This window comes from Barbus barbus (genome assembly GCF_936440315.1).
Source record: "Barbus barbus genome assembly, chromosome: 14".
Lineage (NCBI taxonomy): Eukaryota > Metazoa > Chordata > Actinopteri > Cypriniformes > Cyprinidae > Barbus > Barbus barbus.
The window spans coordinates 2,632,632-2,643,797 of NC_136742.1; positions in this window are offsets into that span (position 1 = coordinate 2,632,632).

Consider the following 11,166-nt stretch of genomic DNA (forward strand, 5'->3'; position numbering starts at 1 on the left):
TTGGTTGACATTTGCTAAATGTTTCTGTGAACGATTAACACAGGTTCATCATGAATGAATCGTTCGATCTGTTCTCTGCAGTCCCTCAGCTCATATCTCCTGTGGACGAGCTCACCGGCTCCACAAACAGCTGCTGACTGTCTCAACACTTGTTTCTCATTGCCCAACACACACACACACACACACACACTCACGCAGGATTGATTCTTGAACTGCTTTGACAGTGTTTCATATGTTCTTGCACACAGTATGGGAATTTTCTGTGCATACTTCAAGCAAAACTGAAGAATGAACTGGTGTGACATCATTTCAAATAAAATTAGGCCAAAACAAAGTTTGTTTGGAAATCATTTAAAAACTGCTCTTTGCTCTGCTTAGACAACAAAATTACCAGTAACTAGCTGCTTATTAGCATGCATATTGCTAGCATATTGGCTGTTTATTAGTATGTATAAAGCACATATTAATATCTAATTCGCAGTGTTGGGGAAGCTACTCTAAAACTGTACTCGTAATTTAAAGTAGTTAAGCTACATTCAGGCTACCCTTCTGAAAAAGTAGCTAGCTACACGACAAGTTACTATCAAAAAGTAACTAGCTACATTGAAACTACTTAAAAAAAAAAAATTATTATAAAATAAAATTTTTACTATTAACATTACAAATTCAGAACTTTTACAAATTCACTAAATAATTGCTAATGAAGAATTGTAATAAAGTTATTAGTAAACTATAATGAAGTTATAAGTAAAATATCTGGGGTTTAAAACAACATACTGTAATGCAATCATGATTTCAAAGAGTAGGATGAATTCAGATTGATTGGGACACTTTTTCCAAGCCATTTCAACGACAAAAAGTGTCCCAATTGTTTGATTTTGTAAACTGTCCGATACACCTCTCTTCTCAAACTGACTGTCAGAGTGCAAAATTGTTACTAACATAACATCAATGCAAGAACAAAATGCATGCAACTTAAACTGGATACGGAGGAGTCGTAAAATAAGCAGGTTAAACTCATAGCATATGCAGTATTGACTGAATGGAAACACTCTGAGATGTCAATCGCACACTAAGCACACTACTTTATCGTGATTTTTTTTTTCTGTTCGGTTAGTGTTCATTACATAACTGTGGGGGGACAGATTATATTATGACCGTTCATCATTGTAAAATAGACATTTGATTGGAGTGCAATAAAGAGGAAAAATTATTCAGTTTAAAAAGGCTATTATTCACCTCCTGTATGTGCTTTAAGTCTTTGGCGTAGACCGCATTTTAATCTTTGTTTTGCATAAATTACAGTTGATTCATGTGAAATATCCTCTCCTATACATCCTTTGCAAAATCATCAGATGATCTCTTGTCGGTGGACAGACTGTAAAGCCAGGAGATGCGTGATATCGCCACAGATGGCTGTAATGAACTACTTTAGTGTGTGATCTAGTCATGTCAGTCATGGCCTGATGGACAGAGAGTCAGACTTGTAACCTGAAGGTCGTGGGTTCGAGTCTTAGGTCCGGCAGGGATTGTAGGTGGAGGGAGTGAATAACCAGCGCTCTCGTCCACCCTCAATACCATGATTGAGGAGAGACCCTTGTAGACCCTAGCAAAACCTCCAACTGCTCCCTGGGCACCGCAGCATTGGCTGCCCACTGCTCCAGGTGTGTGTTCACTACTTCAATGCATTACAGGCTTGTGACCCGTCAGAACTGTTGTGTTTGATATACCGAATAAAAGGATTAAAACCTCTGATCCGCATCTATCATACTCACAAATGGATCATTGTCAATAGATATATAATCACCTTTCAGCTGAGTTGATATTGGCAGAAGTCTTCCGTCCTTTTCCCCCGGTGTCCGTCCTGGCTCAGTCAAGTTCGGGCCTCTTGGGACTCGTAATAAGGATTTAATTCAGGTTCTGATAACTAGTTATTATCTATTAATCACTCAGAGACTTGTTTAAAAGAGTTAACGAATCACCAATACAATGGTTTTGTTTTATTAAAACAATAACTCATAAGCAAATAACAGCGAATAAAATCTTCACCACGAATGTCGGCCTCTCACATTCATTGTTTCAGCATTTTATAGCCTTGCATATCATTTGTATTAATCACATAACAAAAACCTCCCATCACTTTCCCCTCTTCTCCCCCTGCCTGTGTTTTGCTTCCTCTGCTCATGCAGGCAGGAAACGTCACCTTCGCTACAGAAGCTGCACAAGGCAGGGTCGGAAGCTCAACAGAAAAAAATTATAACACCTTCAAACAGCAAGCATGCATATTGCTACTTTAAACTATAAGGAAAGCGGCAACACCTCAGAATACATATGTGAAACTTGTATAGACTTGTCTAAACGACTATATCACACTTCTAGCAGGTGCGAGTAACACCTTAAGTTTTGGTCTCATCTAGAAAGTCCATGTTGCAAAACGCATCTCCTAGTTTCGACCATCCTCTTATGAAACAAGCAAAATAATCAACAATTATAACCACAAAGCAATCAATATTCATGCTCTTAAATATACAGCACATACTTCCTTGGTATAGCATCTAGCATTTATATGTCTATAATGGGAGATTGAAGTTCTGTTGTCTCTAATTAATTTGTTGCCATTTGCAATTCAGCTAAAAAGTCATACAACTTAAGTATTCTTGTCATTAACTTCAGGATGGCTCTCATTTTGAAGAAGATCTTTTGGTCATCCAGTTCCCTTTTAGGTCCGCCTCTTTCGTTCCTTCTTCGTTCCTTTGTTTCTTGACCTCCTTGTCCTGGAGACGTTGAAGTCCCTGTGCTAAAAGATCATTAAAATCAACTTCTATTTTATCCGGTCGCTTTTTACCACTCCTGGCTGGGGATTGATCAGGAGCTTGCGTATCAGTTGTGGCAGGAAATGCCACAGAACGCAAAACGGAATGTAGCTTTTGGTCACGCTACACCGCTACTTTCTGGAAAAAGTAGTTAGCTGGAAAGGCTATTGAAAAATTTAGTTACGCTAGTAGTGTCGCTACTTGTAGCTAGCCACTCCCCAACACTGCTTAATCTGCATATTCTACATCCCTTCGTCCTACCCAATACCTAAATTTAACAACACATACTCCTTCGCAGGTCACCTTTCAGCCTAACCTACGTTCACACTCTCCCTCCCGCCTATCCGCTGTGGTTTCATCCTCACTTCCTCCACGCTCTCAGTTTTCAGCATTGGACACTAACACTGCTACTGACATTCTTTGCTCCACTCTAACATCTTGCTTGGACAACTTCTGCCCCCTTTCATCCAGACCAGCACCCTCTGCCCCCTGGCTGTCCGATGATCTCTGTGAACATCACTGCAGAGAGGAAGTGGCGCAAATCAAAAACCTCTAGTGACCTTAGTTTGTATCAGTCACTCCTCTTTTCCTTCTCTGCAAATGTCAACAAAATTATCAATTGTTCTTGCACACTTTTCAAAACCTTCTCTTCTCTTCTTTGATTTCAAAAGAGGCCACTCAACTGAGACTGCCCTGCTCTTGGTTACTGAAGCCATGAGACTGGCAAGAGCAGATTCCAAATCCTCAGTACTCATTCCTGGATCTGTCTGCTGTTTTTGACACAGTTAACTACCAGATCCTCCTGTCCACCCTCATGAAGATGAGCATCTCAGAAACCGCACTCCAGTGGGGTTTCAGGTAGGTGAAACCGGTAAGGGTGTCTTGGAGAGGTGAGGTTTCTAAGTCACAACTTCTTGCTACTGGGGTTCCTCAGGGCTCAGTGCTTGGACCACTTCTCTTCTTCATCTACATGTCATCATTAGGATTTGTCATTCACAAACATTTTTTTCTTATCACAGTTATGCTGATGACACTCCACTCAACTTCTCATTCCAACCAGATAATAGCTGTTCGCATTGCAGCCTGTCTGACAGACATTTCTGGCTGAATGAAGGACTATCACCCTCAATTCAATCTTGCTAAGACAGAACTGCTTGTGGTCTCAGCCAACCCAGCACTTCATCACAACTTCTCAATAGAGCTAGGTTCATCAACCTTAACTCCTTCCAGGGCAGCCAGGAACCTTGGTGTTGTGATTGATGATCGGTTAAGCTTCACAGCAGCCCGGTCCTACAGATTTGCCATATACAACATTAGGAAGATCAGACCCTTCCTATCAGAGCAGGCCACACAACTCCTTGTCCAATCTCTTGTTCTCTCCAAACTGGACTATTGTAATGCTCTCTTGGCAGGCCTTCTGGCATGTACTATCAAGCCATGTACCATCGAGTCATAATCAACGAGCCGAAGAAAGACGATTTGCTGGCATTCTGATAACATGACCAAGCCATCTTAGTTGCTAAAGTATTATGGTTGCTTCTATACTCCAGCAGTTATGTGGCACTCAATCTTGCCATGTCACTTTGAGGATGCGCTGCAGGTACTTGATGTGGAAGGATTTCAATATCTTCAGGTATCGAGCCATAATCCATGTTTCACACGCATATAGGAGGGTGGGGATGTAGATTGTCTGATAAACAAAAATCTTAGTGTGTAGATGTAAATTGGTGTTGCTGAACACTGTCAGTCTTCCAAATGCTGATGCTGGTGCCAAATCCTGGTTGATCCTCTACTGAATTTCTTGATCCATACTACAGTCCCAACATAAATAACTGCCAAGGTATTTGAAGTATGGCAGATAGTGAATGGGGATTCATGAATAGTGAGTACTGAAGGTTTTGTGGAGGATCTGATGAACATTGGATTTCTGTTTTCTTGATATTCACAGCTAGTCCCATCCTGCTGTATGCTATATCAGCAGCTTTAAGAATGGACTGCATACCTTCTGGAGTATGTGATACTTGGGCACAATCATCTGCATACTGCAATTCCAGCACACAAACCAACGAAGCATAGTAAATGCCTAAAACCTCTTGATGTTAAAGAGGTTACCATCCAATCTATAACTCCACTTTCTTCTTTCACATCTTTATACAGAAGCTTTGTTAACATGCATTAAGAAGATGTTGAATAAGACTGGTGCAAGAACACAGCCCTGCCTGCAAAGGGAGCAGATTCTAATCCACCCAATGTCAATTTGGCGGTCATCCCATCAAGAAACCACCACAAGATGGTGGTAAACGTTACAGAGCTTTCAAAATGCTAAAGCAATTTCCATAGGAGATCACGATGTAAAGTATCAACAGCCTAGGAAAGATCCACAAAAGCAAATGAACAAGTTCTTGTGTCGTTTGTGAAATTTCTCTTCCAGCTGGCGTGAGTAAATATCATATCCACTGTACTTCGACCTGCTCTGAAACCACTTTGAGATTCTGGCAATAGATTTTCAGAAATAGTATTGACAAGTCGATGGAGCATGACCTTTGCCAGAACTTTGCCTGCAGCTGAAAGGAGTGAGATCCCCCTACTATTTTCACAGATGGACCTGTCGCCCTTGTTTTTATAAATTGTGACAATATTTGCATCCTTTCACTGTTGGGGAATATTTTTTTGCTGCCACACTAGGGTGATGAACTGATGGATTGCCCTTGTGCAGAGGTACCCTCGTTCTTTCAGGAGCTCAGCAGGAATACAATAAGGTCCAGGGGACTTTTCAGTTCCTTTATTGCAGCATACAGTTCATAAAACGAAGGGGGTGCATCAAGACACTGTATATGCTTGGAAGAGATGGTAATTCCTCCAGTACTGATGCCTTCTAGTCTAATAAAGCTTGAAAATGCTCCCCCATCTTTGAACAATGCCTGCTTGGGGCATTTAATGATGGTCAGTTGTTCTCAAGAGATACAGCTGTGCTCAAAGGACAGACAAAGTAAGAACTTGGGCCATAAATGGCCTTCGCTGCATTGTAAAAAAAAAAAAGAAAAAAAGAATGCATATCATGCTTGTCTGCATACGATTTTACGATGAGCTTTACGACATCCACCATTGATTCTGTAGTTGCATTACTTTTCTCTGTTCATGCCAGACCTTCTTAAATGGTTCAGAAGATTTATTAGAAAGGTAGGCTTTGTGGGCACTGTGTATATTTTCAAGGAGAGTGGAAATACGTGTGGAAATTTCATCAAGCCAAGCTATAAAAAGAAATAATCCTGATTTCTTTTTATAGCTTATACCAAAAGATTCAACATATAAAGCTCCGTATACTGTCAGTTGCCTCTTCATTCGTGAGTAAAAGCTCAATGTCAAGTAGCTTATTAGCAACAGAGTGTGGATCGTTAATTATTCCATCCCAAATGTCAATATGGTTTCCCACTCTTGCATTGAAATCATCCAGCACCATGATTTTTTTGCCTCATGGAGCTGTCCTAAGGGCCTCATCCAGTGTCTCATAAAAACTATCCTTCACCTTCTTTTCTGATGGAAGACTGGGTGCATAAGCACTGAAAATAATGAAAATAGTGGCATTTTTAAAAAGCCATGCAAAAATATCTACTCCATGAACATGGAAAAAAAGCAATAATGGCATTTTCCTGTTGTCTGCAGCGTTGTTTTCTTTTTTCAGCCTCAATGATATGAAACAATGTAAAGTGTAATAGGAGATTTAGTCAGATTTTCATGCTCTTTCACGTAAATTGTGGGTTTACATACCAATATTTGGATACCCTTTTCTAGATCCTTCCCTAATAGGGGTGAGCAATGCGATTCCTTTATAGAGCTGCTCAGACACACAGGAGTCTGCCGAGAGCGGATACCTGCACACAGAGGTGGTTGAAGTGATGAGAGAGATGTGCCTGCTCCAACACCACTACTTTGATGTAGAAAGATTCTAGGATCACTGGGCCCATGCGTTTACAACACTACACACATCTATAAATGCATATTAAATGCAAGACTATCTGTTTGACTGTTGAAAATGTTGAAGACAGTTATTATTATTGAAATTCTGGTAACTGATGCTACACTGCAAACATTTTTGGCTAACACTTTAGAATACTGTTCCATCATTAATGAATAATTACACAAGAACACATGAGTAATGCAATATCTTCGGATACTACTAATAACTACTACTAAATTTGTTCCTGTATAGTTATTCATTAACGATGGAACAGTATTCTAAAGTGTTACCTATTTTTCAGTGTAGTAACACACAAATTATATTTCTTTCTTAAACGCTGTTGGATAAAGAATGTAAAATATTAGAAAGTTTATTCAACATGTTTTAATTCACCATTCTTTCGTATGTATTATTTCTTAGTCCCGATGACAATTTACAATTGTTATGACATGTAGAAAATAAAAAGTCATAATTCAGTACGTGATCCAAACCCGCCTGTGGCAGGAGAAGCTCTTCACTCAAACTCACTGTAAAGCATTCACATGATGAAGGATGCAGATGCGGTCTCCATGGAGACCTAACCAGGCCATTATCATGGGCAGCTCTTCTAAATGCATTCGATCAGTGCTGGCAGCGTGTTTATTTACTAGTGAGGAGGTGTTAGTGGAGTGTGAGGTGGGAGGCGAGCCAGAGATCTCCCGAGGGCTCTTGAGAACAGCAGCAGGACTCCACTTGTGTCTTGTTAGTAATTTGAACTGCGCTGCCTCCAGAAAACCAGTGTTCTTACAAACAACCATCATCACGAACATGATGTGAAATAAGCAATCAAAATCAATAAAATCACACTTAAACCTGAATGAAAGACTTTCGGTAATACTTTAGCATAGGGACCAATTCTCACTATTAACTAGTTGTTTATAAGCATGCCTATTATTAACATATTGGCTGTTTATTAGTATTTATTTTGCATGACCATATTCTACACCCCTAATCCTAAACTACCTTGTTAACTATTAATAAGCATAACATTAAAGATTTATTGAGGCAAAAGTCCTAAGTAATGGTTTGTTAATGGTGAGAAATGGACCTTAAAATAAACCGTGACCAGACTTTCATTGACAAAGCATACACATTAACATTCTTCAAAATATCTTCATACAGGTTTGGAATGATATGATGTGTAATTTTTGGGAGTCCTTTTTATATGAACAATCACCTTTGAAAACAGTGAAAATAAGGAGGTGGAGAATGACAAATACATCTAGAAAGATTTCTTAAAACAGCTACAGAGTTTGACATATGTGTCCCTGCAGCACAAAATCAGTCTTAGGTCGCTAGGGTATATTTGTAGCAATAGCCAAAAATACATTGTATGGGTCAAAATTATACATTTTTCTTTTATGTCAAAAATCATTAGGATATTAAGATCATGTTCCATGAAGATATTTTGTAAATTTCTCAATATTTGTAGATTTTCTCAATATTTAGATTTTTTTTGCACCCTCAGATTTTCAAATAGTTGTATCTCGGACAAATATTGTCCTATCATAACAAACCATACATCAGTGGAAAAATTATTTATTCAGCTTTCAGATGATGTATAAATCTTAATTTCAGAAAAATTGACGCTTAAGACTGATTTTGTGGTCCAGGGTCACATATTTGAACATAATTCAGAAAGTAACCTGCATTTTACTTATTTACACATTGCATAGAAACGGTCCTACATTTGAGCTTACGATCATCCGCCTCTCTTCTAGATGTTACAAATGATCCAGATACTGTGCGCAGCTGAACGGTTTCAGATGTCTGCATGTAAACTCTGCATAATTAATGTTATTAACATATAATAGAGTGCCACTCAACGTCCAAATCCTTTATTTAAGACTGGCGAGCGGGAAGAATTGCTGAAAGGCAGGGTAGGTGATCATGTGATTTGCAGGGAGGGTGGAATCTTATGCTATCTAGTTTGCTATTGCTAGCCTCTCCGAAATCATCTGCCCTACCTTTACATTTCTAAATACCTGCAGTACTCAGAATGCGAACGTCTGCCTAGACCCTGGTGTGGCACACTTTTCACATCAAACATGAACGTTGGCGTGGATTTTAGCGTACACACACACTCTAAGATCAAATCTGTGCACACACATTTTATAAATAAGGCCCCACGACTATGAGTCTCATGCTGATGGTCTCACAAATTCTCCAGTCTGAACATTAGAGCATTAGCGGTTATGACTAATACTGTTGGTAAAACAATAGCTGTGTTTCGTCCCCTACAGTTATTTACATAAGAACTGAAGTCCAAACAGTAATCAGCCAGTGCAGCTTTACTCTCCACCTGAGGCCTGAAGCAGAAACGCTGCTCTCTCTTCATGTGTGCTGTTGTGTATCTCAGTATTAGATCTGTCCAGTCCGTTCAGCTCTTTAAACAGTTCACAATTATGTTCACTTAACAGCTCGCCCATAAACCAGCGGCAGTAACAATTAACACTGGAGCGCCATGGTAAACATCTCAGCAGCCACAGGGGATCATTATATGCCACAAATCAGTGTTAAAGGAGCCGCGGGACCCTCGTGGGCCCATTGAGCTATGCGTATGGCCCAGCACCGCCTCGTCTGGAGAGATTTCTCTACAATCATTTGCTTATCAAAAAACAACTGCTTAACTGCTGTATTAATGGTGGGTTCACACTGAGGTCCAGTGAAACGCTGGCAGTCACTGAGTCACTGCGCTGCTGCTCTCTAGTTAATGTTGCTGCTAAACCGTAGTATCCAACCAGCTCCTGTGTCAAGAGCCTTTCAAGGGACGGTTCACACACCAGCATGCACGCTGTCATTGCTGATCCAAACGTGTTTGTAGAACTTCAAAAACATTTGAGAAGTGCAGTTGATTGCTTTTTTCCATGCCGTTACAATGAATGGCCACTGGTGCTTTCAAGCAATGCAAGATGCAAAAGAACGTGTAGTATAGGCACTGTAAAAAAATCATTTAATATAGTTCTGCACAATAGATTTATTGACAGATTAATGCCGACTCCACTCCAGCTCTCTTTGATGCAATCATCAGTTGATGAAAGAAGCAGCTGTGTTTGATTCATTAATATACTGAACTGTTAGATCTTTGCAGTGTCTTTGGATCTCAGGTTCATCGGTGTGAGCAATTCATTCATGAATCAGACGCATCTAGTTTTTAGTGATCTGGTTCAGTACAGCTCACTGGAGTGGATGATTTTCAATGAATAATGACTTAAATCTGCTATAGCATGACTAGTGCAGAAGTCATATGGATTACTTTTTATTCATTATTTTCATTATGCTCAATAAATGTTGGAAACATTTTGATTTGGTTTTTAACAAAGTCTCTTCTGCTTACCAAAGGCTGCCTTTATTTGATCTACAATATAGTAAAAACACAAATTATTCGTTATTAATAATGATTAATTCTCAGTTATTATTGGTGTTCAGTTATTAATAATAGTTCTTGTTATAGTCAATGTTAAAAACAATATAAAGCTCAAAAGTCTTTGGTAACACTAAAGTTTTTGCTGTCACTTTTCATCAATTTAATGCATTTTGAAGTGACCGGAAAACTGCTGTCAGCACTAGAGAGGGAATGTGCGTTTGCCAGAGCTAAAGAAAACGTGAATGTAGATTAACTCACTAGGCACACACACACGCACACGCACGCACACACACACACACACACACACACACACACACAGAATGCCTTGATGTTCCGTGTTGCCATGGATACTCAGAATGACTAGAAAATGAAACATGAAGAGAGTAGATGGTGTGCTCGCTTCAGACAAAGGAGTGCGGACAGACAAGAATCTCATTCGTGGCAAACACTTGATTCTTTTAAATGGTGATAGACATGAAAGGTACGAGTCAAGCACGAGATGCTGCCGCTGAGCTGCGTATTCCTGACGTCTTCCAGCCAGGCAGAGAGTCAAACGCAATGGAAACTGGAGAGGCACGACAGTTTACCTCTGAGTCCCTGTCTGTCTGAACAAGTCTTAAATAACCGAGTTGGAGGGCGAGCGCTGGAGTGCTAAAGGTTGGCTTAACTTTGTAAGCAGACATAAATCAGAGGGTTGTGGAGCAGATGTGCCTTATAAAAACCAGAGCTCTGGAGTGAAAGACCAAACATGGTAAGCATCGCAGTCGTTGAGACTGTACTTTATCCAGTTCATAAAGCTCCCATCCTCCATCAACCCCAACCAGAAACCCTTCACACTGGGTGTCATCTGGCAATAGCTTTAAAAGAATAGCTCATCCATGAATGGACAATAACAACAGAATATGTTGCCTTAATGTCATGACCGTGATCATTGTTACAGTGATTCATGGTGTGGGTTAGCAATGAGCGTGGTCGTCTTTCACAGGTTT